Source organism: Eublepharis macularius, chromosome 4 (genome assembly GCF_028583425.1).
Source record: "Eublepharis macularius isolate TG4126 chromosome 4, MPM_Emac_v1.0, whole genome shotgun sequence".
Lineage (NCBI taxonomy): Eukaryota > Metazoa > Chordata > Lepidosauria > Squamata > Eublepharidae > Eublepharis > Eublepharis macularius.
In genome coordinates this window covers 110,036,022-110,063,102 of record NC_072793.1, presented here as the reverse complement: position 1 = coordinate 110,063,102, position 27,081 = coordinate 110,036,022, and the positions used below count along the sequence as shown (strand labels likewise).

The 27,081-nt window shown below is 41.2% G+C and overlaps 2 protein-coding genes across 2 annotated transcripts in view; one reads left to right on the top strand and one right to left on the bottom strand.

Annotated features, from left to right (window-relative positions):
* Positions 1-27,081, top strand: part of EFCC1 (EF-hand and coiled-coil domain containing 1) — a 93,959-nt gene that overhangs the window by 10,426 nt on the left and 56,452 nt on the right. The gene's annotated exons all lie outside the window — the stretch shown is intronic.
* LOC129327000 (uncharacterized protein CFAP92-like) overlaps positions 1-27,081 on the bottom strand; it is a 73,739-nt gene that overhangs the window by 42,414 nt on the left and 4,244 nt on the right. Inside the window, exon 3 of the mRNA XM_054975364.1 lies at positions 24,339-24,401. The gene's annotated coding sequence lies outside the window, so the exon portion shown is untranslated. The remainder of the gene's footprint in view (positions 1-24,338; positions 24,402-27,081) is intronic.

The following is a 27,081-nucleotide window of genomic DNA, read 5'->3' as shown; positions in this document are numbered from 1 at the left end:
ATAATAAACTCCTGCTTTTCTGAGTTCATTTGTTATCCTTGGTAAATATTGTGACAGAATTTATGCAATTGTCAAACCTTAATAAAAAAAGAGGACCACCCCCTGTCCTTGGGTGAGTTTACCATTTAGAAGAACAGGGTAGGATTTTAGATGTTAGTGGCTAAGAGACTAACCTAAGAATTGGTAAGCTTTTGGTTCATATCTTTCCTCTGCCATAAATTTATTAGATGGTCTTAGGCAAGCTACTCTCATACCCTCATACTTCCATCTGTAAAATAGAGAGATTAGTGATCTACCTTACTGGATTGTTGTAAGATAATGTAAGTAAGGTTGTAAGATTAATAAAATAATGTATATGAAGGGTTTGTTAAATGCTAAGGACTATAAAGGACTGTTTTTATTTCCTTCCTACTACAGTTTTAAAAACACTCTACCATCTAAAATAGCTGTTTCTCTTCTTAATATGCTATTTCCTCTCTGTGTTATAAGAATTCAGTTTAAGCTGTTTGTGGTATCAACGCTATTGTGTCCATTGTTCATGGAAGTAGGGGAAGTACCTATAAATAGTAATGTTATCCGGCACCATTTCTATAAGCATTTTATAAGTTCTTCTCTGTAGATCTGCAGAAATTAACAGTGCAAAATCCTAAGAACACTTTCCTGGGAGTAAACCCCACTGAGTAAGGCTTGTAGGGAGGATTGTGAGTACCTCTGCTTAGGCTTGCACTGTAAATGTTCTGTTAAAGGGGTTGCCTTATTTAAAATGTTTATCTTTGACATATAGATACTTGTCATTTACATTCTATTACTTATTAGTCTCTTTTATAACTTTAGCATGACTTAATTGTTTGGATTTAGAGCATTTAGACAGTAGAGTGCTAAGGAGAACAGCCTTTGTTTCATGACTACTGGGAAAGAAGGGAAGTGTCCCCCTGGCCTGATTACTGGGAGCTCAAGTTCAGTCCATCAATCTAGCCTACCAAGTTGCCTTTCCAGAGTCTGCTGGAGCATGAAGCATAGTTAAGGAAAGGGAGATTAACTAGTTAAAGATCAGTAAGCTGCCCAGGCTTGTCCAAGTAGGGATATTTGAGAACTACAATAACATTGAAGTTCATGACCGGAAAGTTCCATGTCAAAGTTCCATGTCTTCAGCATGTGAATGAAGGCGTAGTCCTCATACCACAGCATATCTTATACTTTTTCCTTAGCGGAAGTGTATGAACCTGCAGGTCATCATTACTGATCCTCCAAAGTATGGGTTGGAAGATCATCTGAACCAAACTCTTGGAAGACCAGGCTAGCAATGCATGCCCTCAAGTCCAAATCTATGCTTCTCAGTAGTCATGCTGGGTGCAGTACAATTTCTAGATGAAAATATGTGGATTTTGTTTAGGCAGTCATTGTTTGCAGTCATTCCTTGCTAACTGGGTTTGTAGAACTTCAGTCATATGACAAATTATAAGTATCTTAGCTGGAGCTTCAGCAATTAGCGATTGCATTCACCTGAGCTAAGAGTGAGAACTAATTAAATGGGGGGACCAGTGTTGCATTGGGAAGCTTGACTCTCAAAAGCTTGTTGGTCTTCAAAGGTGCTATTGGATTTGAATCTACTGCAGACCCACTCGGCTGCCCATCCAAAGTTATTTCTTTGTGAGATGTAATTTTAGAGTCCACAGTTTGAGAGAAGTTTCTAGTGCTTGTTAGTGGTGCCGCTAAATAGGGTGAAAATTTTACATGCTAACCAACTTCTAGACTAATTTCATTAATTTCTATGGGATATAATGATTTAAACAAGATCAAAGTGTCCACTCACAGAACAGAGCTGTTGTTTTGCTTCTGCTTTGGTTTTCTAGCTGAGCCAGACAAAATGAGTGGTCTACTAAATAAAGGTAAGAGTGCAAGCACCAAGTCATTACTGACCAATGGAGGGGACATTACTGACCAATGGGGAGACGTCCCCCCATTACTGACGAATGGGGGACGTTGCATCACAACGTTTTCTTGGCAGGCTTTTTAACAGGGTGATTTGCCATTGCCTTCCCCAGTAATCTACACTTTACCCCCAGGAAACTGGGTACTAAGTATCATCTTGCATTTGTTTTTTCTCATTACAGCCATTTGTTAGGTTCAGGCAGCACTGGGAGGATAGTCGGGAACACTGATGACTAGAGATGGGCACGAACCGAAATATGAACCAAAGTTTGTCACGAACCAGGCCGGCTCATGGTTCGCGAACCAGCAGTTCGTTGGAATGCATTTCTGACAAACTACAATGAACTGCTATGATTTTTAGGGTGGTTCATTTGGTTCCTTTTCCGGTTCATCACTGAAGACAGCCTGGAGCCAATCAATCTATTCCCTAGGCAACAGGGGAGATGAACTTCAGCAGACCTTCTGCAGCCCTGGGAACACCAATGTCAGCCCTCCAAAGCATGATAGGCAGCTCTGGCTGCCAACCAGAGAGTTTCCATTCTGCAATATGAAGCAGAAGGAGTATAACACCAGATCTCAAGTGAGTGGTTTCAGTTTCTAGCAGGCAGTTAGACAGGGAGGAACTTCTGCTGGATTTTCAATCACAGAGGGGGAGCTATTTGAAGCTTGTGCTTGACATTCTGGTGCTTTAGGGCTCTGAAGCATGTGATTCTGTTCCACAGCCAGGCTCAGGAGCTAATCCTAGAGGGTTATTCATCTGAGGAGTCTTTTATTATTATTTTTATCACCTCTCTCGTAGGGTTGCCAGCTCCAGGTTGGGAAATTCCTGGAGATGTGGGGGGGGGAGCCTGGAGAGGGTGGGGGTTTGGGGAGGAGAGGGACTTCAGTGAGGTATAATGCCATAGAGTTAAGGTTGCCAGCTCCAGGTTGGGAAATTCCTGGAGATTTGAGGGGTGGAGCATGGAGAGGACAGGATTTGGGGAAGGGAGGAACCACAGCAGGGTATAATGCCATGGAGTCCACCCTCCAAAGTGGCCATTTTCTCCAGGGGAACTGATCTCACTGGCAACCCTACTTTCAGGGGCAAATTTATTGGCATGGTTTTAGATGGGGTGTTGAACAGAGGATTCTTACCTCATGAGCGTGCTTTACGTATTAGGCGCATGATAGGCTTTTTTTCCAGATGTCGTTTCCAATCAGCATCTGCAATTCAGACCTTATTGGGCCTGATGGCTTCAGCCATAGCTGTGACCCCGATGGCCAGACTGCACATGCGACCACTTCAACTGTGGTTTCTTTCGGTCCATGATTTTCAGGCAGCCTGTCAGAATAAGAAGTACTCTATCCCTAGAAAGGTGATTCGTTCTCTGACTTGGTGGCTCTCCGAGGGCAATCTCTTTAAAGGGGTTGCTTTTGGCCTAGTTCAGTGTCAAGCTACCATTTCTACTGATGCTAGTACCATTGGTTGGGGTGCGCAATGTGGCCCCCTTAGAGCACATGGGACATGGTCTGACCAGGATAGGGAGCTCCATATAAACAGGTTGGAACTGTTGGCCATTCGCTTTGCCCTTATCACGTTTGCAGATACCCTACGACACAAGACAGTACAAATCTTCACAGACAATTGCACGACCATGTTCTATTTGAACAAGTAGGGAGGCACCACAGAAGACGGACAATGAAAACAGAGTTTCGCTTACCGTAACTGCTGTTCATTGACGTCTTCTGTGCAGGCACACAAAACCCTCCCTCCTGCCCCGCTATGTTCCTCCTGGAGTTTTTTTCTAGGTGGTCGGCGGCACAGGAGAAACTGAGGGTGAGGGGGTGCCGCCGCCGGATGTCGCATTGGTGGGAAATGCTGAGCATGCGCAGTCAGCGGACGAGCGCCCCCTAGTGGACATTTAGCTAGAGAAAAAAATTCCAGTCGGCAGGCCTGCGCATGCGCAGTCCCCCATGTGTGCCTGCACAGAAGACGTCAATGAACAGCAGTTACGGTAAGTGAAACTCTGTACAAGAATATTCCTGTCTCCCCAAGAACATCTCCTTGACTGTCTCCTCAAAGACTGCTTCTGTCCCCATTCCAGCCCCAGAGCAGTTTTTCTGCTCCCAGGAACCATCATTCCACTGTGGGGGGCTGTTATTCTGTTCTCAGAGGAAGATTGGGCCTGTTTCGGGCCCAAATCAGCCTGCTGTGAAGCATGTGTGGGAGGAGCAACAAAAGAGCAATAAAAATCTTCCATCCCACGTTTTCATTGCAACTTTTTGGTGCTGCAATATATTTCAATGGAGGCAATGCAAGTCAAATGGCATTTGTGGCTCCTATTATATCTAATGGAACTTTCCTGGGGGTACCTGCTTTGGGAGTCTATAACTCGGACGTCTGAAATCCAATCTTCGCCAAACTTGAAGGGTGGCTGGAGGAGAGCCTGCTGAAGACTCCCTGTAAGTTTGGCATCTCTGACTGTCAAGGGGGCTTGTTCTATGGCCTCTGACTATCAAGGGAGCAATTCTATGAACTGACTAACCAAATGAACTGGTTTGCGAACCAGGCATGTTAGTGTAGGTTCGTGGTTTGTGAAACGTGACGAACCATGAACCGCCATAAACTGCCATTTTCCTGGTTCATGCCATCTCTACTGATGATTATTAGCTGGGAACTGTGAAACCAAAATAGTTCTTCACTTATTGTTGCTTTGAGCAATTCATTTCTTCTTAAGGACTTAGTATTCTACTCTGGAGTTGCTACAGGAACCAAGTGCTGTATACCTGAATACTACATTTGTACTTTGATTCTACAGATTTTGCCTCTTTAGATAATCCCATTTTGAGCTTTGTGATGCCATTTCACCGACAGATATGAATCTTTATCACTTTACATGTTGTTAAGTTTTATGTTTAAGCTTAATGTTGGTTACCAAATATCAGTACAATGAAGATAAGCTTCTCAATCAGGATTCAAAACTAGTTATGTAAAGAACTGGATCTAAATCGGAAAAGGAGTCAAGTATGCTTATCTTTCAGATGATCACTTAAGCATCCAATGGTCTTTCGATATGGTTGTCTACGTCTTCAAGAGCATTCTTTACATGACAGTAATATTTTGAAATATGAGCTATATATGATGCAAATAACTAAATAAAAAATTATTGGTCTAGGAATCCAGTCCACTAACCATGTTATCCCTGTTATGAACTAGTGGCCTACAGTACATTCAGTGGAGATTACATTGGGATTCTGAGCAAACAAGTTTGAGTGAAATGTGTGAATGTTGCACAGCTGCAGAGCCTAGAGGGTTATTCTCCATGTATGCAACAAATGAAGTGTCATTTGCTTATTGTCCCTCTAGAACACAAAAAGAGCAATATGAAGCAGGTCTACTCAGAATAGGGATCCAAGGTCCCTTGGTGGGGGCAGGGGATCCCCCACTCTCCCCCTCCACCACTCACCTGGCTAGCCTCCTGGGCACACTTCACAGCTAACCGATTTGGGCTCCAAATGAGCCGAATTGGGCCTGTTTCGGGCCCAAATCAGCCTGCTGTGAAGCATGTGTGGGAGGAGCAACAAAAGAGCAATAAAAAGCGGAGAGTGCTGAGTACCCCTCCCACTGGGAGGGTAAGGGGACCTGGCAACCCTAACTCAGAAGTAGCTCCCATTTTATTCAATGAGACTTATTCCCAGAAAAGTGTTCTTAGGATTGCAGCCAAAGTTGCTCTTCTCTCCCCAACCCACTGTCCGTAATAATTCTTTATTTTGTGACATAAAATTCTATACAAATATCTTTGCATTCAGAAGTACAAATAATTGCCAGGCTAGTGCAGATTTTAATTCTGGTTCTTATATTTCTGTTGAAAAGTATTTTCCCCTTAAATCTAGAAACAGAGATACGCAAGAAGGTGCCAAAACTAATTTATTATCAATACGGTTGCATATTACCAATTTTCTACACATTCCGATAATTACCAGTGATATTGCAGGAATAAGAATTTAAGTTCAAGCATTCAGAGCTTGAGTCTCTGTAAGGAAGATGGACTATACATAACAAATGAATAAAGCTGAAAGAAATGGGAAGCTGGTGACAGGATATATGAAAAAGTTTAGCAAAAAGCAGCTGAAATAATTACTATTGAAACAATCATTTTCAGAATTATTGGGAAAACCTTTTGAATGGTTTGGGTGCTGAGCTCTGTTGCTCATATTTTAACATTTCGGCTTCTCTAGTTTTTTCCAAGATGAATGCATCTCCCCTCTTTTTGTTGCTCCCCCCCCCCCCCCACAGCTCCCAGCCATTAACTATGTTCCAATGGCTTGAGAATAGTTAATACTTAACTACATGTTAAATAGCAAGCCTGAAATAAAATAAGAACTGAAGGTAGTCTCCATTTCATGGTATGTAAGGGTGATTCAGCCAGTTGACAAAACATCAGTATAAGGGACATGTGCAATACAGATTTTCTGGAACTATGCTATAATTCTTCAAACTAAAGGACATTAAAGAGTGTTTCATGTGTGGGCTATTACACATTTTTGTAGGCTAGTTGAATTTCCACTTTGCAAGTCTGGCCTATTGGTATGCTTATCTGCTACATATGATGGCTGAACAATGCAAATTCAGCCCTTTATAAGCCTTCTGAACATTTTGTGAAAGTTAACATTTGTTACATAGCATCTATTTTGAGGAAAGATAGCTGGGTTTCTCATTAATCCCCCCCTCGTCCCGTCTGAGTCTTTAAAAAAAGATTATTGACTTACTTGATGAGTTGGAGTGATTCCATGGGAGCACAATAGTAGTGTCACCCAGAGTTCTCACTGCTCATTCAAGCAATTCTACATTTATTTGCACATTCTAAGAGATTCCCTCCATAAGCCTGTGTGGGAGCTGCTTGTTGTACATATTGTAGCCATCGCTTAGCAACCTACATTGTGATGCACACCTTCTGTGTGCTGGAATAGTAAGGCCCGTGAGCATTAGAATGGAAAGGAGGGACCAATATAAAGCATTGTAGGCCAAAGGGCCAAGGGAATTTTGCCCCATAGTGTGTGGCACATTCTTTACTACAACAAAGAGGCCTGTAAGTTTCTTTAAAATAAAAAGCATTGTAAGTGGTTGTGTGGCATCAGAAATTAAATGACCCATAATTTTAGATTGTCTGTTTTTTCCCCTTTTCTTTTCTGAAGACACTTTTCTGTTGATTTTGGCCTTATAACTAAATATTCAAAGTCAGTTTTGAGTTTAATTGCTTCTTAACACTACACTCCAAACAAAAGATCCTGTTACATTTTTTCAGTAGACAGTGTGCTCATTAGTATTTTTTTTCAAGTAACACAGTTGAAGTTACGTCTCATGAATTGTTATATGATCCCTGTACATATAGGCTTTGGCTCATCAATTGGATCTAGCAGTTACAGAGCATCATGAACCTAAAGTGTCATATAGAGGCATGCAGTTTGGTTCGGTATTTGGAATTAAAAATCGAATGTTAGCTTATTTGGTAAGATCTAGGTATTCTGGATCAAAATAACGAAATTCGAATCAGGTTCAGAATACCAAACTGAGTTTTACTGAAGTAATTTGGTAACATTCGATAATACAGGCTGGGCTGTTGCTTTGCTGTTTCCCTACAAAGGAACAGCAGTTCCTGCCTTTTTTGCAGGGTGTGTGTGTGTGTGTGTGTGTGTGTCATTTTTCAAGAAAATGCTACAATATTTGCCGAGGACCTACTGCTGTTTATCCTCTAAAGACCCCTCCAAGTTTCAGGAATATTGGACTCCAGGGGGCAATTCTTTCTACCTTCAAAGAAGGTAGAAAGAAAGAAGGTTTAATTGTATATGGCCAAAGGCCGTCAATGCAAAGTTAAAAACAGTAAAAATAAAAATCTATCTTACGAGCATAAAATACAGTTATTAAAATAATAAAAATAAAATACAATTAAAATGGGACCTTAATAAATACCAGATAGTTATGAGAAAAGTTAGGTTTCTGAGGAAACAATCTGAGGAAACAATCTCAAAGAAGGTACCGTCAACTACTCTCCATTATTTCCTATGGAAAACTCAATCTTGGGGCTGTCCGGTGAGCTTGGGGTACGTGTGTCATTTTTCTACCAATTTCCACCACATTTTCAGGAAAGCCGTTCTTGACTATCTTTTAAATAAAGTTTAAGTTTTAGGAAGATTAGACCCTGGGGGCCAATTCTACGAGTCCCCCCAAAAAGATGCCCCCAGCCACCAGGGGTGGCGCCAGGGTTTTTGGCGCTTGTGGCCGGCTGGCCGGGCACCCCCCCCCTGCACGCACGCATGCACGCACGCACACACGTACCAGCATGTGTGATGATGTCGCGTTGTGATGTCATCACGGGAGCGCGCGCGCCGCCACTGGCCCGATCGCTGCGGCGGGCGGCTGTGACGGTGCACGGGTCACCTCCGAGCTTTCCTGCCCAGTTGCCTGCGCCGCTGCAGATGCCTGCCCGCGGTTGCTGCACCCGACCGGGGGTGTGTGCTGGTGGTGGCAGCGGCACAGGGCGGGAGGGATAGGAGGCTGCAGCTCTGTGGCGCGCACTTCCATCCCCCGTGCCTCCTCCGGTGCTCCCTCCAGTACTCTGCGCCTGAGGCCACTGCCTAGGGCTTCCAGACACCCGGTGGGGGCGGGGGATCCCCCCGCCCCCACCCTGCCACCCCCCTCCCCTCCCTACCTGGCCAGCGGGGGGCATACACCTTCCATGCACGCCCCCTGTGGGGCTGTGCACCCCCGTGCACAGCAACCGCCATGATCAGGCCTGTTTTGGCCTGGATCGGGGGCCCTGTGGAGCGCGGGGAGCATTCCTGCGCTCCGCAGGGGCCCACAACGGGCCCAATCCGCGCCAAAACGGGCCCAATCCGCACCAAAATGGGCATGGATCGGGCCCATTTTGGCATGGATTGTGCCCGTTGTGGGCCCCTGCGGAGCGCAGGAATGCTCCCACGCTCCACAGGGGCCTAAAATGGGTCCAATCTGCACTGAAACGGACCCGATCCGTGCCAAAATGGGCATGTTTGAGCACGGATTGGGCCCGTTGTGGGCCCAAAACAGGCCCACAACGCCCAAACAGGCTGCGTGGTGACGTCACTTCCCAGCAGTGACGTCATCACACTTGCAGGAGCGCGCACGCACCCCCCCTCCAGGTAAGAGCCAGGTCTCAATTTCCCGCTGGGAGATCGAGGGGGCCTGGCAACCCTACCACCGCCTACCTGGCCTCAATGGGTGCTCCAGCCCTGCCAGCCACTCCACTGTTTCCTATGGGGGAAAAGGCAAAGATGACTCCCACTGGAGAAACACACTTGGGCCAAGGCTGCCATGGCCAAGGCATACCTCATGTAAGCTGACCTAATTCCAGAGAAAGTCCAATTGAAGACCTGCCAAGATCTTCTATCCTTTTGGCAGGCCTGTAAGACAATGATGTTCCGCCAGGCATATGGTTGAGCCTGTTCTTGTGTCAGCTGGTGAGCCTCCCTACTGGTCTCCTGTTGGGGGGGCTGTATAGTCAACTTGGCCCCCTACATAAATTAATTTGACCAGAATGGTTGCTCTCTCCATAACATATCATCCCCCCTCCCCCTGTACACTATCAGCAGGGGGGATGATAAGGATATGGACTTCCATCTTGGAAACTGTAGACTTAGTTGTATTTTATGCTTGTATGATTTTATTGTGGTTTTTATTTGTATTTATACTTGGATATAACATGTCCTGAGCCCGTTCGCAGGGAGGGAGGGCTAGAAATTGAATCAATTGAATTGAATTGAATTGCTGTAGTCCTGATCCAAATCTGGTCCACATTTACCTTGGAAGCATGGAACTCCACAGTGCACACATGGCCTAAAGTCTTTGTGGTGGTCACAAGGATTTTCTAGCATGTGAAGCAGCCCTAAAAGCTCAGAACTCTTTCTGTGGGGGAGCATCCACCTTTCTAGTGTTAACAGATACTAAACATTGTCCATGTGAAGAACAGAGGTGGAAAGCGTTAAGAAGCATATGGCATTGGAAATCCTCCAAACATTCTGTTTCACCATAGAATGAGATGAAGATTGAGTATTTTGTTTTGACAGAGAGTCTGTTTTCATAGTGCAATGATTTAGTGGAGGTTCATGATGTCACATTAGTCATAACACTGAGAAATTGTCATATGATGCACATCTGCTCTGTTTTTATTATCTACACTTGACTTGACCCCCGTCCCAGTACTCTTGGCAGTAGTTCACGTAACACACTGGAGGTAATTAGTAAAGCATGCTGAGAGATCAGCCAACTTTAAAGCAGAATTTTGGAAGAACAGAGTTTAGTTGCTGCTGCTTAGAGATAAAAACATGATATGCATGGCTCTGAAGCTGTAACTTACTGCCACACCATATTATATCATAGGATGAACATGTTCTATTGCTTGTGGTCAGTTTATAGTAATGTTTCAGTGGAAAGGCTGAGAGGACTTACAGCCTGACCACTGACATCAGTGAGCTCTGCCAAGGAATAATGACAGAAGGAATCTCTTTCACATGTGTATGTGTTTACACACATGCATGCATATATACACCTTGCACTGAGCAGGGCACTTTTTATCAAGACCACTGGAATTCCATCATCAGCTTTTTGTATAATGACTGTTCATAAAGAAATAGTTCCTTAGTGCCTATGACAGGGGAAGTCAAAGATGACTCTTCCCAAATAAATCCAAACTGTTGGCTTCCAGTTTTACTTGAGGTCTTGCAGATCATCTGGGCAAAAAATTCCTCCATTCCTTGCCTCTTTTCTTTAAAAAATTCTCAATTTCATTTAAAGTATTTGAGCAAGGGCTATCAGATTAGTGATATTGATTTTTCAGGAAAGTCCATTCTGGCTAGGGTTGCCAGGTATCCTTACCCTCTGGGTGGGAGGTGAGAGACATAGCACTTACCCTGGTGCTGCCCTCTCATGCGCACTCCCAGCCTTGGTGCATTCCCAGCCCTTGCTCCAGGCCACATGCTGCCCCTGGGAGCACTCCCATGCTCCTCAGGGGGCTGAACTGGGCCGCTGTGGAATGCTGCTGGGGTGGCACAACGTCCTGGAGTTCTCCTGAACACCGCAGCAGGCCAATTCAGGCTGAAATTGGCCTACTGCGGCACACGGGAGTGCACCATGCCACCTGGGAGCGCGCCCCGGGAGGCACATTTCCCTGCCTTTCCCCCAACCGGCCAGGTAAGCAGGAGTGGGGGGTGGAGAGTGGGAGTGGGGGATCCCCACCCCCAGTGGGGGCCTGGCAACCTTAATTCTGACTGCTGATTTAATTGTATAACAGGCCCATTTCTTTCCTTTTTTGCTGGGGAAAAAAACTGTTGCCCGGTTGTATCCTAATTCTGCCGTAATTTCTGCTCTGGCATGGAGGTAGAACATGTAAAACATTTACACAGCCTAGTTTTTCTTTCTTTTTAAAAATAAACACAGGACTTTGTTTTTATTTTTTTTGTACTTTGGGTCTTTTTAACATTAAAAATATATCAAAAATCCTGAAGTAACAGAGAAGCATGTACTAAAAGAAAAGTGACATTGCATATAAATAGAACATTGTGTGTTGAAAGAAGATTGATGGTGCAGGAGTTCCAATCTCCTAGGATGTGGGATATTATTAATCACTGGCAAAATGTTCCTGAGTGGACAGACTGCAAGTGAACAAATCACGTTGCAATGAATCAAAATGGGAGGGTGTCTATCAGAAAAGCAATGATTAATGTGTTCAAATAAAGATTATACATTGGGGAGTGATACTGATGTACTAAATTTGCCATTTCCCCTTTCCTGTATGTTTTGTATACTTTGTTGATCGGCTTTGTTTAGCCTAGGACAGCTATAAGAATACAAAGAACTTAGCTACAGACTTCAGTGAACTGTTGCTAGGGAAGTTGCAAGCTGTGCCCTGACCTTGCGCTGTATTTTTTCCTTCCCTGTGGGTCAGGAGGCACTGTAGCACACTGCCCCCTCATAAGAGGCACTCAGCAGGAATGTTCTTCCATCCCTCGTGTGGATTAGCAGTGCCGCATATCAGGGAGATACAGGTACATGGCACAGCAAAACCATCCAGGCCGTAGCTAGCCTTCTTCATTTGGCAGGGCTGCAGTACTTCTAGATAGGGCCAGTTTGCATGGGGGGGGGGGAAGACGACATCAGTTAGGCAGAGTTTGCCCCCCAAACTGAAGGTGTCTGACCCTACTTTAAATTATGCCTTACCTCCTTGTACTGGCTTTGCCTAGCTCACAGTCATAATAGCTAAAGGAGACGTTTGTTTTACAAAAATGTGACAGAATGTCCCCGTGGGGCCTGGTCATCAGCTCTGCAGCTCCAGTGGCCCAAATGAAAGGAAACATGGCCAGGCTGGAAGTGAAGTGACACAAGATTGCCAACAGCTGAGCAGGATCATCCCTCTCATTGCCAGAGAGTATAAAAGAGAGGAAGGGCAGCTGTCCAAACTGTATTACAAACAATTTGGTTGTATTACAAACTTCTGTGGGCTAAGAGATTTGAAGACTATACGAGTAAGTAATCTGACACACCAAACTGGGATTCTAAATAGACTTCTTGACTGTAACAAGTAATTAGTGATGTGTTCTTCTCAGGTATATTCCAACCAAGAAATAGAGGTGGGATAGTGACCTTAGTCCACTCTGAGGCAGAGATCCCAGCATTCCTGTGGTAAAAACAAGCTCATATTCTTTACATGGAAACTGTGATGTCATAAATTAGAAGTTTGGGTGGGGAGGGTTAAAAAGTGCAATAGGCAGGGTAGTTTATTGACTTACCCCAGCCTGGCTACAGCCTAAATGACAGTCATTACCAAAGAATCACTGGGCATGTTAGTTTGCTATGAAGTGGCTGAAGTGTGCCATATAAAAATTAGCTGTGTTGGATGCATTCCTCACTCTGTATTACTGAAAATGGGAGGCCCCATGGAGCTTTGTTTCCTTCCTTCCTGTTCCCTGTACATAGGAACATTGGTTGTGTACAAAGGAGCATTGATTGTGGATGGGGATAAGGATGCACTGGGTTTCCCAGGCAATCCCAATATAGTTGATATGTGTAAGAGACTCTTGAAAGTGTCACCATTGACCAAAATCCCTGAATAATTATGAAAAAAATAAGGCTGGACACTTGGAGATCTGGTCTCATGGTGATGGGGAGTAGGGGGTGGTTTGGGAAGTTTTGTTGGAAATAAAATTATACGGGATCTTTACCAAATGTAATTGTTTATGAATATTATGAATGTTATGAATATTTTTATCAGTGATCTGGATGAAGGAGTGGAAGGGCTGCTCATTAAATTTGCTGACGATACCAAATTGGGAGGAGTAGCAAACACCCAAGAAGATAGAATTAAAATTCAACAAGACCTGAATACTCTGGAGAAGTGGGCAGCTGTGAATAGGATGCAATTCAACAAAGACGAGTGCACGGTATTACATCTGGGCCACAAAAATGGGAAACACAAATACTGGATGGGGGATACACTTCTGGGCAGTAGTATATGTGAAAGAGATCTTGGGGTAAGAGTGGACAGTAAACTAAATATGAGCAGTCAGTGTGATGCAGTGGCAAAAAATGCCAATTCAATCCTGGGTTGTATCAAAGGGGGCATAGTGTCAAAATCGCAGGAGGTCATAGCCCCTCTCTATACTGCCTTGGTCAGGCCACACCTGGAGTATTGTGTGCAGTTCTGGAGGCCTCACTTCAAAAAGGATGTGGACAAAATCGAGAGGGTGCAGAGGAAAGCAACGAGGATGATCAGGGGTCTGGAGACTGAGCCCTACCAGGAAAGGCTGAGGGCCTTGGGAATGTTTAGTTTGGAGAAGAGGAGATTGAGAAGGGACATGATTGCTCTCTTTAAGTATTTGAAAGGCTGTCATTTGGAGGAGGGCAGGGAGCTGTTCCAGTTGGCAGCAGAGGGTAGGACCCGAAACAATGGGCTTAAATTACATGCACAAAGGTACCGGCTGGATATTAGGAAGAACTTTTTCACGGTCAGAGTAGTTCAAAAGTGGAATCAGCTGCCTAGGGAGGTGGTGAGCTTCCCTTCACTGACAGTTTTCAAGAAGAGACTGGATGAATATTTGTCAGAGATGCTTTAGGCTGATCCTGCACTGGGCAGTGGGTTGGACTAGATGGTCTGTATGGCCCCTTCCAACTCTATGATTCTGTGATTTTGGACCAGGTCCATATGTTTCCCAAACACTATGAATAAGGGCCTGTTGGATCCATTGGAAGATTTCTGCACATGCTAAGATGCTTGCACAAGTGGAAGCATGAAAAAAATGCTAGTCCCTTGTGCTAAGTTAAACATTGTCCTGAAGCACTTTTCTGCTTGCACAAGCATAGTGCAACCAATATCCAGGCACTATAAAATATAAGGAAGTGCTAGGTGCTGCACAAAATCTTGCACACGCGAAACTGCATTATTTATGTTTCTGCTTGTGTATCTTTGGAACCAAGCCAGGATTTCCAAAACCTGAAATATAGTTGCCTCAGAACCAAAAAACACTTTTTCTAAATGCCAGTTTTGCCAAAGAATTGGAGAGGTTCTCTTTTTCATTCCACCATACCACCTAGAATCAGACTGTTGTAATTTTCTGAAAGATAATGTGTTTGCTCTTGCCAAAACAACAACAACAACATTTAATTTTAAAATTCCCAGGTTTCAGATTCTGTGATTGCTTTCTGTTTCCTTATCACTGGTGTGTAACTGTAAAGATATTTATATGATCTTTCTATTATCATATTTGGTTCTTTTAATGCAGTACCATATTTTACTAGATTAGTTCCTTTTAACAGTTTTCTGTGTATTTAATGCATTTTTGTGAAACTTCTTTGAATTACAGAAAACAAGTTCACCAGCAATTTTTAAAAAACCGTTTGTTATTAACCTGCAATATACAGTTTGCTAAAGCCTTGTTTTTTATGCTAGTCCAAATCCACAGGAGTAAAGTCTGCAGATGTGTATTAGTGACTCTCTGCAGCAAGTTGGTTCTTATTCAGCAACAGTTATCAAGCAGGAAGAAGATAAGCTAAAAATAACTCAGACACATTAGAATAGGCCCCATGTGAAGGTAGAGAACGTTCTGTAGAAGACGCTGCATGCACAGGGGCGCGGTCTCTCTCTCTCTCTCTCTCTCTCTCTCTCTCTCTCTCTCACACACACACACACACACACACACACACACACACACACACACACACGTAGGCGGCCTGCCCCTTGATGCTGTTTTGTACGGGAAGAACAAGACTATAGTTAAGGCTGACAGGGCAAAGAAAGTGCTGTTTGGTTCATTACTGTGAAAAAGAAGCTGTCAAAGTGTCACCTTTTTTCATCCTCCTTCCCTTGCCAGCCTGACCCAGCGAATGGAGGCTTAAATCAAACAGAGTGAATGATGAAACAGCACAGTGTGTGTAAAACACAAAAGAAGGCACCCAAGAGAGGGAATGGGGATGGCTGTGGGGCACCATCTGGAGGCAGTAGAGAACACTCCACTGTTTGTTTCCTTTATTTCATTAAGGGCAGAGACTGATACTTGAAAGGCCTTGAAGGAGGGAGATTTGCCCATCTCTGAATAACAAACAATAGCCAGGGCTTGTTAAGATCCTGCCTCTTTGAAGCATAGATCCTTATTTTGTGGTAAGTTATGAAAGCAATGAGACCAGATGAGCATAGAAATTAGTGTGGTCTATCCCCATTCTGGTTCAGGAAGAAGAGCAAATTGGCTTTAACAAATCCTTTTAAATCCTGTTTTAAAATGGAGACTTGTGGATACATAGTCTCTTGCTCAGTTTTTTGAAAAATGGCACATTACCCTGCAGTTTCATTAGCTTTGCAAAGATAAGTTTCTTGAAGGATGCTTGTTAGCAGATTGCCTGCTGTATGGAAAAAGTAGCAAAAGATCATCTCTTTGAAAATCCTGTGATCATAACAGATTTCTTTCCTTTTATTCTAGTGTTTCCAAAATACATCAATGTGTTTGGAGCCCCCTTCAGTAATAAGAGTTTAGCTAAGAAGGTGTTGATTCTGTAAAGACAAGGAAAGCAGGAAGACTAGTTTATTTAACTATTGCTATTTCATTATTATTTCTAAAACTGGACCCCCCAAATTAAAACCATCTAGGGGAATGTATACACTAAAATATAGCTTGGCTTCTCCCACAAAAGATTAAAATAAAATAGAGAATAAATGGAGATGTACCAGGACCATCCTACAATTTTCTTTAGCAAAAACTAGCAAATCAGTATTCGGACAATCCTGGAAAAAGCAGGGGTTTCCAAATATGCAAGTGCGCTACTAAATATTGCTTTTAGCTTTTGAAAGATGAAAATTTTCTGACTATTTGAACAGCTTGAGTACCTTTCATTCTTGAAAGGTGCTTAGTGAACATATGAATGATTCTGCCTTACACTGACTGTGGCCATTGGCCCATTTTGACCAGTCCAGTCTTGGTCCCCCCCCCCCCCCCGCCCCATGGCTGGCAGTTCTCCAGGGTCTTTCCTGCTCCGTGATCAGAGAGTCATGGATCAAATACGAGCCTTCCTCATGTAAAACATGAAGCTATGGCTCCTTCCCTGTATCCCTGTACCATACGAGTCTCTACATCTCAAAATCTGACATTCCAGATTGCCATAAAATGAGACAGGGCAAAAGTATCTGGGGGAGATAGCATTTGGGAGATATGGTGATGGAGGGACCAAGTAAAGTCTGTCAGTCTATATCCAGGTTGGGAAACAAGCCTGCAACTTTGAATGGGTGCTCTTTACTGTCCAGTGTGAAAACACAACCATCTCTTAGATTTGTTAACACTTTTATTGGACCCATGGAATGGCTGCCTCTGGAGGTTCAGAATCCCAAGCTTGGATTAGTTAATTTAAATTGTGATCCATAGGGGTGAATCCCTGAAGAAGTGCTGCCTTTTTTGTGTGTTATGTGTGTGGTGTGAGATGGGAGACTGTGTTTGTGTCCCATACAAAAAGCTACATACTCACTTCTCTGGCTCAGCCTGAGCCAGAAGCCATGAAACTTGTATGATTCTTTTAGCTAGCAACCTTTTCCCTTTTTTCCCTTTTATTTTCTTAGACTATATGCTTCATTGTATTCCTGTATTTTGCATTTTTTTATTAAACTTTTTTTTATTAAAATAAAACAAGTATAACATACAAACTAACAAACAAACAACTTACAGCTGAACAAGTAATAAAACTATTTTGATACAGGAAGAGAAGTAAGAAGAAAGAAACAAAGTTATGTAGTTCGACCAATCTTTAAGACTACAGAATGAAGCCTCCAGAGTGGGTTATTGCTTGAAGTATTTTTGATTTGGGTTGGATATTACTGTATTTTGCATTTGAGATTGTGCCTAGTAGATAGTGAAGTTATTTAGCTTTGAGAGCTTTGCCTTGATTCCTGCTACAACATGCCCCGACGGTTCACTATGCTACTGAGTAAAAATGCTGCACGATTGTTTCCTCCTGTATAGTTACAGGAGGCAAGGGGTATTCTAGCTCAAGGGCAGGGGCAAACAGCAGATATTCTGGAGGTGGTGGTGCTACCCAAGGCGCAGAGGGGAGGCATGATCCCGGGTACATGACAACGTAGCCAGGTTTTGACAACATAGAGGCTTGGTTTAGATATAATGCAAAACCATGGTTCATTTAATTTATGATTATTTTGTGAAACCATGATTCATCTCAGATAATTACTCAGTTCTCGTTTTGCCTTGAAATTTTTTTATGGTTTTATGGTCTTCTCTTTTTTTAGCCAGGCGGGCATTGCCGGAGAACAAACCAGAATCTAGCCAGGACCTCAAATTTTAGATGTTACATGAAACCATAGTTAAAAATTACTGTAGTCAATAAGCCAAGAGCAGGTCCTGGCTTCAGATCCTAGTTTGATAGACTCTAAGGGCCTTTCCACATGCTTGACTTATGATTTTCTTAGCAGTCGATCCACAAGTATTGGAATCAATTTGGTATAGCTCTTCCACATGTCTGCCTTCCCTCTGCATTTCTACAGTTGTGCAGTCAGCTTATTTTCTTCATCATGTGGCTTAAATAATCAAGATTTTCAAGCATTGTGATTGGTGGTGTCATTGGTGGTATCTCAGCAACCCCCCCCCATTGTTAGTGCATGCTTATATCAATATGTTGAAATAAAGGCGGATTTTTTTTAACGATCAAAAATGAACACACTGCCTGTCTTTGCATGGGGAAGCCTAAAAGGGGAGCAGCTGCTCCACCCATCACTAATCCTCCCCTATCACACAGTCCAAACCAGAGTTCCCCGCCTGGGCCAATCCAGAGGAGACAGAGGCCAGCACCAGTGGGGCGTACTGACCTCTGAGGGGATGGAGCCTGGAGCAACAGAGGCTATGTCCCTTTCAAACTGTGCCACTTTTCCCAGCACTGGAAGTGGCCATCGCCTTTCCCCTGGGCCACCAGGGCTTTTGCATTTTTTAAAATAAAATTGTCATTTTCAGTGACTTGCACACCAAGCCAAAAAGAACTATTATAATAACCAGTCAGAGAAATAGAAGAGAATAACAAAAAATTAAGAAGAGACCTGTTCCACAAGATTCTGAATGTCAAAGGAAAAATCAAACCATGGCTAGGGATACTGAAAAATCAACACAGAAATACAGTATCAAATCATGACAAAATAAAGAAAAAGATGCAAAAATTCACTGAAGAAATATACAGAAGAGATGAAAGGATGACAAATTCCTTCAAAGAAAAATGTTTTGATGAAGAGCCCACAATTTTAGAATATGACGTGAATGCTGCACTCAAAGCAATTGGGAGAAACAAATCACCTTGAATAGATAGGATATCAATAGAGCTATGTCAAGCTACAGAAACTGAATCCACAAAATCTTAACAAGAATATGTCAACAAATGTGGAAAACAATGGTCCACAGTCTGAAAATGCTCAATCTACATTCCAATTCCAAAAAAGAGATGCCAAAATTGCAGCAATTATTGAATCATCACATTAATTTCTCATGCAAGCAAAGTGATGCTCAACATTCTACTACAAAGACTGTCACCAAATATAGAATAAGAAATGCCAGATGTTCAAGCAGGATTCAGAAAAAGAAGAGGCACTAGAGATCATATTGCAAATGTACAATGGTTAGTGGATCTAGAAAATTCCAGAAGAAAATCAGCTTGTGTTGTATAGATTACAGCAAATTTTTTGACTGTGAATCATGAAAAGTTATGGATGGTGTTAAAAGAAATGGGTTTGCCAGAACATCTGATTGTGCTGATGCATACCCTATACTCCAGACGAGAGGCTACTGCTAGAATAGAATATGGGAAACAGAATTGTTTCCAATTGGCAAAGGTGTTAGACAACGATGTTCAACCTATATGCAGAACATATAATAAGTAAAGCTGAAGTAGATTTAGGTGAAAGTAGAGTGAAAATTGGTGGAAGGAACATTAACAGTTTGAGATATGTAGATGACACCACATTACTGGCAGAAAATAGTGAAGAATAGAAGCAAACAACTACTGATGAAGGCTAAGGGGAAAAGTGCCAAAGCAGGATTACAGCTGGATATCAAGAAGACAAAAGTAATGATTACCAAGGAATTACACAATTTTAAGGCTAGCAATGAAGACATTGAAATTGTTAAAGACTTTGTATTCCTTGTCTCAGTCATCAACCAAAAAGGAGGCTGTAGCCAAGAAATCAGAAGGAGACTGAGACTTGGAAAGTCAGCCATGAAGGAACTAGAAAAGATCCTTAAGGATAAGGATGTGTTGCTGAGGACAAAGATCAAGGTAATTAACACTATAGTATTCCCCATTAATATGTATGGATGTCAAAATTGGACAGTGAAAGCTGACAGGAACGAAGTTGATTCATTTGATAAGTGGTCCTGGAGGAGATACCATGATACCATTTTTACAGCTACCATGGATAGCCAAAAAGACAAGTAAGTGGCTTCTAGATCAAATCAATCCTGAATTCTCCCTAGATGCTAAAATGACTGAATTGAGGCTCTCATGATTGGACTTTGGATCAGGCTAAATGAGATACCAGACAAGTGATCATTCATGTGTTGAGTGATGCAATTTTACCTGAGAATTGTAGTTTTCAAAGACAAAGTTGCATAGGATCACTGGAGAGATATTACTTGACAGCTAAAGGCTTAGGTAATGTTCCATGTGACATTTCGCATAGCATGCGATTTTGAGAAAGTTTGCGAAAACGTGCTCACACTGGTAGCATGTTTGGTTGCTGGGAAGTGAATGGATTTCTTCAAGCATCTGGAAGAAAGAAAGTATAAGAGACTTTGGCACTTTTTTGCACTTACCTTTGGAGTGTTGTGCAATCACTTTAAAGAATTGTGTGTATCTTTGTAAGAGTATCATCTGTAGATATTGTTGAATGGTAAATAAATAGTTGGAATTTCTGTCTTAGCACAGTGTTTTTTCTTCTAATTAGCTACAGAACACCGTGGTCCTTTTTGGTTTATTTATCCTTCACGTGGTAGCTGGAGATCTCCCAGAATTATAACCCATCTTCAGGCCATCGAGATTAGTTCCCCTTGAGAAAATGTCTGCTTTGGAGGATGGACGCTAAGGCATTATACTCTGCTGAAGTCCCTCCCCTCTTTCAAACCCCTCCCTCTCCAGGCTCCAACCCACAAATCCTCAGTAATTTCTCAACCTGGAGCTGGAAACCCTAGATGGACCACAGGTCTGAGCCAGCAGGACAGGTCTTATTTCTTATCTGTTAATAATAAGTATGTAAAGCTAAGAGGACCTAGAAAGCAATATTAAAGTTCTTTGGCTTAGATTTTTCTGATGTACATGTGGCTCTTAAGCTTTCCCACTATAATTTTCAGATTTCATTATTGTGTTTGTTAGTGGTTTAATTTTTTTAGAAAATATCTCATATATTAAAAAGTTAAAGGTGACATTTAGCTTTTGAGTTTTGTTTCTGTTTTGAAGAAAACAAGGATCAAGGGAAGTGTTATTAAATCCTTGGTTGTGTGTAACAAAGCCTCCAGGGCTGGTACATTTGACAGGATGAAAGGATGAACATTTGTACTGTATTCCCTTATTCATTTCAGGAGATAATTGAAAAATAGTTCAGTTGCACTAAAGCTTGCTAGCACTCATCTCCAGAGTTCTTTCTCTGAAAATGCAGCGGAAACCTCAGCCCCTATTTGTGGTAGCTTCTTCAGAAATGTAGTTTTTATTAAGATTGTCATTTTAACAAGCCCATCCACAATTTTAGGTATGGTTAGATTTTATTGTGAAGACTGGGTTTTATTGTGAAGACTTGGTTTATTGTCTTCTGTTCTCATCTCCATTTCTCTTTGTGACTGTGCAGGATATTAGGAAAAACTTTTTCACGATCAGAGTAGTTCAAAGGTGGAATCAGCTGCCTAGGGAGGTGGTGAGCTCCCCTTCACTGGCAGTTTTCAAGAAGAGGCTGGATGAATATTTGTCAGGGATGCTTTAGGCTCATCCCACATTGGGCAGGGGGTTGGACTAAAAGGTCTGTATGGCCCTGTCCAACTCTGTGATTCTGTGTACACATACACACACACACACAACTGTGTGTAACTATATGTATACCAATAAGTATTATATTTAAAAATACCCAGTTATATGTATACACATTAACTTGGAATATATATACTGCCTATGTGATATACCTAAAATAAATTGATAAATTGTGATACGCTGTTGTGATCCAGTATTAATTTGTTTTATTGCTTCTGACTTATGGTGACCCTATGAATGAATGACCTCCAGAATATCCCAGCATTAACAGTGTTGCTCAAGTCTTGCAAAATGATAAAGATACATGAAGAGATGCGAAAGATTCTTAAACTCAGATTTGAATTAAATCCAAAAAGTATGCTCTTAAATATCCTACCAATTAATGTTAGAAAAGAACAGGGAGATCTTTTCCATTACATAGTGACGGCAGCAAGAGTATTATTTCAGCAAAATGGAAAACAGATACCTGTCCTGATGTGCTAGAGTGGAGAGATGAGATTTATGAATAAGCATCAATGACCAAACTGACTGCTTATTTACCAATAGCTGAATTTTGGGGGAAATTGAAGGACTTCTTTGATTATTTAGGCAGAAATTAATTGATATAGAAGTTTGAATAACTAAAACTTGCTAAGAGGAGGGAAGGAGAGGGAAGGAGAATTATGATGTATCTAGGCTTAGGGATGTTGAATTTACAGTGTTCTTGTTTATTAGATCAATATAAGTTTAAACATACTGCTTGTTTAACTCCCCAAATTATTCTATACGTATTTTAAAAAGTCTTGCAAAATGAAAGACATGGCTTTCTTTATTGAGTCAATCCATCTTGTGCTGGGTTTTCCTCTTTTCCTGCTACCTTCAATTTTACCTGAAATTATTGTCTTTTCCAGTGAGTCTTGTCTTCTCATGGTGTGATCAAAGTATGATAGCCTCAGTTTAGTCGTTTTAGCTTCTAGGGAGAATGCAGGCTTGATTTGATCTAGAACCCACTTTTTTGTCTTTTTTGGCCGTCCTCTCTCTCTCTCCCTCTCTCTCTCAATGCAACTTTTAAATAGAACACATTCGTGAGGAACAGAGATACCATCAAACTCAAAATCTGTATATATTTATATTCATATATAAATGCTTATGTCTATAAAAAATATAAGTGCAGCCTCTTGTAGTAAGTCTGACTCAAACATTCCTAAAAAATTATCCAATAAGATAGAAACTATCCTTAGTATGCAGCAAATCTATTGTAGGTGAAGCCATTCTATGCCTGAGGTGTTTGGAGGACAGGGAATGTCCTTAGCATGTTTACTGGTGTATTATTTTAATATGTCTTGATTGAGATAATTTGATCTCAGTTCCATTTTCAGCACCATAGACGCTCTCAAATGTTACCAGTAAGAATGTTTAATTTTATCACAATGATCCAGGTCTGCTATTCTTACATCTGTTGATCTCACAGAATAGGTAGGTTAAATATTATCTTTTGTTGTTCCAAGTAAGGTTTTAAAATAAATTTTCTGAAGTTCATAACAAGTATAAAATCAAAATAAATAAAAATGGGACAAGTTCTTCCATGTCCTAGTTAGGTTGCTGGTCACCTGCAGTGCCCTACGAACAAAAGATAGCAAATTCTGTTGATATAAGTAAAAGTTAATTTTGTCCTTCCTGGAGGGGATGAGATAGTTGTCACATTACTTGGCTTTAAAATTGGATAGCTGAAACAGAATGCAGTGCTACAGCAGGATGTGAGCATTCATTGCTTCCATGATCACCACAGTCATTAGACTGGAGTATTTTATTTATTTATTTATTATATTTATATTCCGCTGTCCCTGCAGAACAGACTCAGAGCAGATTACATCACAATATAAAACTGGTAGCATAATAAAACCTGATTCAATTTAGTAGTTGGGGTTTTTTATTTTACTTTTGTGTCCTTGAATTCCAGTGCTGTAAATATGGGACTGAATTAGCTTAAATCTACATATTTAGCTTAGATGAGCTATAGATTGTGTGACTATAAATTTACATGGAACAGTTTCCATGCGGTGGCTGCTTTAAATGTTTCTACTTGGCAAGAGCAATGTTGTGGGCAGTTCAAGTACAGCAGTTTGCCACAAGTAAGTCACTTTAACTATCCAACAAGAAAAGTGGCGTGATGAGAACTGCCAAATTTATACAGCAGACCCTACATGTGAATTATATACATGGTGATTACATGTAAATTAATTCTTGGGAAAGGAATTATAGCTTGTGTAGAAGAAATCCATCTATGGTCATCTTTCCTTTTTAACTTCTGGGCAATCCTGGAAAAGCCTTATAGGTAGAAACTTGGGATGAAATGGAGTTTTTCTATTTTGAAACAACTTTTAAATGCAAAATGTTAACAAGAAAGCATTGAATAATCTCTGACAGGCAGTGGGAAAAAATAAACAAAAAAAATCACCGGTGGGCTTACAGTGTGACGTCACTTCTGGGGAAAAGCCAGTAAAAATATTGAGTATCTGATGATTCCTAGAGATTTTTCCAGATTGTGACATCATACCATCACCAATGCCCCTGCCCTCGGTTTTTGCCACCTTGGACTCCCATCAGTTGCCAGGCCACACTCTAGTGCATAAAACCGCAGCTTGATTATTATCAGAAGCTAGGCAGAACATGATTATTATTCCACTTCACTGGCTATCCATCAGTTATTGGACTCAATTCAAAAAGTTTGAGCTATCTTGTATGCCCTTTGTGGCCTTGGTCACCTCTGTCCCTATGCCCCACCATGGCCGTTTTGCTCATTTGAACAGGGCTTTCTGCAAATACCATGCTGTAAATGGGCAAGCAAATGTGCATTCTCTGTGGTGGCGCCTACCTTATGGAGTGGCCAGCCTGAAGAAGTTAGGAAAGCTTCCACTTTCTTGGCTTTCTGCAAACTCTGCAAAACAGAATTATTTAGAAGGGGTTTTAACTGTGGAAATAGGTCTGTCCTGTAAGAAATGGATCAGACAGATGTCTTGGTAAAGGGACAGGGCCTGTAGACTATACTATTGGGTACTATCTGTAGGTGTAGGTATGCTCCTACCGAGTTTCTGCGTCATTCATGTTCATGTCAAATTATTTGTTTTGTTTGTGCAATGTTTCATATCTGTATTCGGTTCTGTTTTTGTTTTCAACTTTCTGCAATCCCATACCCTATTGTACTGTTTGTTGGATGTACCACTCATTGATTGTATTAACCTACACTGTGTAATCCACCTTGGGTCTCAGTGAGACAGACTTTAAATAACAATAAATAAATAAATAATATGGAGAAAATGGGTGAGCCGCTATATCAAAAAGCATTACTGTGGGTATGTTGTAATACTCTTCCAGAATCTGCTTTGTCTCATGTGACTAACAAAACAATCACTTTGTTCACTACCTATAAAAAGAAAGCCATATTTATGTTTTTTTAAACTTTCCTATATAAATGCAAATCTTTATTATTCATCGAGGTCAAAAAACAAAGACACAGCCTAGAAACTTTAAATGTAGCTTCGTACTTAAAATGCCTCTAGGTCCTCCAGCCCTATATATAACATCTGAGTCATGCCTTATTATGATACTATAAACAGAGGAAGTAGTCTGTCTGTTGGGCTAATAAGTACAAACATCTGGCTGTCTAGTGTCTCCAAAGTACACTGATGCAAATAAAAAAAAGTTCCATCTCCATGTTGCAGGGATTCCAGTTAGTAAGTTCCCACTCTCTATCATTACATATTGAGATTATATAATTCCTTATGACATTTTATTGGAGAAAAAAGCAGTTTTAGTGACAGGATGTCATGAACTTGTGAAAATGCTTACAGTGCAGCCATATGCAAATATAGTGACATTCAAACTGTCAGCAACTCCTTTAACCTTCTCCATTAGGTGATATGTGCACAATTTTGATTTAATTCTTCATCCAGTTAATAATAATAATAAAGAATAATAATAACAATATTCCTGTTGTACCATTTCTCTGCCACATTCGTTCTACCATGTTGCCTTACTGCAGGATTTCCTTACAAAGTTTCCTGCATCCTCATTCCGGAACTTTCTTGTGAAATGTACTTGATAGATGAAGAAATATTCCATCTTAAGTGGTGTGTACATGGGCAATTCCAGTGATCAGATATCCAGCTGGAATAATAGATTGGACGCAAAGTGATTTAGAAAAATTGGATTGAAAAATGTGAAAACTAATGAACATGTATCACTCTTTACACCCAAAAAGTGATGTTGACAGGCTATATTTACCTAAAAAAATTGGTGGAAGAGGACTGTTACAAGTACATCAGGTAGTGGAAGAGGAAAAGAGCGGCCTGAATGATTTCATCAGTAGAAGTACAGAAAAATTACTTCAGGCTATGAAAACAGAGAACATATTAAAAACAACCGAAACAAAGGCTGAATACAAGAAGAAACAGTTTGAGAATAGATTAAATGGCTGGAAGAACAAACCCTTACATGGGCAACATCTAAAAAATATTGAAGGAAAAAGTGACAACAGCCTAACTTGGGCATGGTTGAAGATGGGTGCAATCAAGAAAGAAACTGAAAGTCTGATCTTCTCAGCACAAGAACAAGCATTTCAAAAGAATGTTATGAAAGCCAAAATTCAGAAAACCAGTGAAAATCCCAAAATGTCGACTTTGCCAGGAAAAAGATGAAACTGTATCCTACCTTATCTCTGAATGCAGCAAAATTGCACAGACGGACTACAAAGCTAGACGTGACAAGGTCGCAAAGCTGATTCATTGGTCATTGTGTAAAAAGTATAACTTGACAGTATCAAAGAATTCATGGAAACATCAGGTAGAAAAGGTGCTAGAAAATGAACAAGTCAAGATCTTATGGGATTTCAGAATTCAAACTGGTCGGCACCTTGAACATAATGCACCAGACATAACAGTTGTGGAAAATCAAAAAGTCTGGATAATCGACATTGCAATTCCTGGGGATGCCAGAGTCGAAGAAAAAGAACAAGAAAAAATTATTAAATATAGAGATCTGGCAATAGAAACCACCCGACTATGGAAGAAGAATGCAACAATAGTCCCCATTGTCATCAGGGCACTTGGAACCATCTTGAAAAACTTTGCAATTCATATAGAAAAACGAACGCTTTCTGACATAACACCTACAGAACTGCAAAAGACAGCATTTCTTGGAACAGCGTACATATTACACCGATATCTGGTTGATACTTAGGTCTCCAGTGGAAACTTGTATCAGCTTAGCAAGGCCAATCAATAATAACATGTGACTTCTGCTTATTGTTGATTGTTTAGGATAATTTGAATAATAATAATAACAACAACAACATTATTCAAATTATCCTAAACACCATACTGAGTAATAGTTCAGGGGAAAGGATCAACCTATCTTGCTGCAGCATCTTGGCCCCAGTCCAAATTGCCATCCCTATGTAGTTTTCAAGGAAAATAAAAAGTAGCAAGAAATTTCAGTATGATATCATGGATATTTCACATTTCATCTGGTTTGGCCCCATCTGTGTGTCTTTCTATTTGTTTTATTTTTCATTGGGAAATTTCCACTTAAATGTATGCTAAAGTGAATTGAAATCTTTC